Here is an 883-nt window from a genome sequence, read left to right as displayed (position 1 = left end):
CACCTTAGGTGTATGTGGCTGGCACCTTAGCCACTTGAGCCACAGGTGCTGAGCCACCATACCACATTTTATTAATCTGCTAATGTACTGAAAGGCATTTGGGCTGTTTCCATATCCTAGCAATTGTGAATTGTGCTGCTATAAACGTTTGAGTGCTCGTGTCTTCATGATAAACTGTCTTTTTTTCCTTTGGGGAAATACATAGTAGTGGAATTGCAGGCCTCAATGGTAGGTGGACTTTTAGCTCTTCAAGGTATGTCCATGCTGCTTTCTATAGAGGTTGTACCAGTTTACAGTCCCATCAACAGTGTGTAAGTGTTTCTTTCCCTCTGCATCCACACCTGCACTTGTTTTGGGACTTTTTGATAAGAGGCATTCTCACTAGAGTTAGGTGGTATCTCGATGTGGGTTTGATTTGCATTTTGCCTACGAAGAGTCTGACATCCATACACTGTCCTAATCCATTTCGGTCTCCTGAACTCAGCTCAGGTTGCAGGAAGCTGCATCTACTTTAGGGAGATAGAGATGAGAGTTGCCCAGAGCTAAGCAGATAGCTCCTGGGCCCAAACCTTGCTCTCTCACCTTGAAAACGATTTGCTCCTATCCATAAAGACCCACAGCTTTGACCGGCTGATGGTCTCTGCTTCTTCCAGCAGCTGCAGAGTGCCATTCCACCAGGGTGTGGACAGGTCCACCCAGGGGCACCAAAATTGGTTACCAGAAGCTTGGCACTTATCTCCAAGGTCACATCATTTGAAAAATGTATTACTTTACTACCAAAGGAGGAAAATTTTGTCTCAAAATCCAAATTCCTTATGAGTAACATTTTTAGTTTTTATTTTTATTTTTTTGAGACAGAGTCTCACTATGTTGCTCTGGGTAG

General features: G+C 43.7%; 1 protein-coding gene across 1 annotated transcript in view; it reads right to left on the bottom strand.

Annotated features, from left to right (window-relative positions):
• Window positions 1-883, bottom strand: part of PAK1IP1 (PAK1 interacting protein 1) — a gene marked incomplete at its 5' end in the record, with an annotated part of 11,559 nt that overhangs the window by 4,579 nt on the left and 6,097 nt on the right. The window lies entirely within an intron of this gene.

This window comes from Otolemur garnettii, unplaced genomic scaffold (genome assembly GCF_000181295.1).
Source record: "Otolemur garnettii isolate 467f Iridium unplaced genomic scaffold, OtoGar3 scaffold00026, whole genome shotgun sequence".
Lineage (NCBI taxonomy): Eukaryota > Metazoa > Chordata > Mammalia > Primates > Galagidae > Otolemur > Otolemur garnettii.
This window is presented reverse-complemented; position numbering and strand designations above follow the sequence as displayed.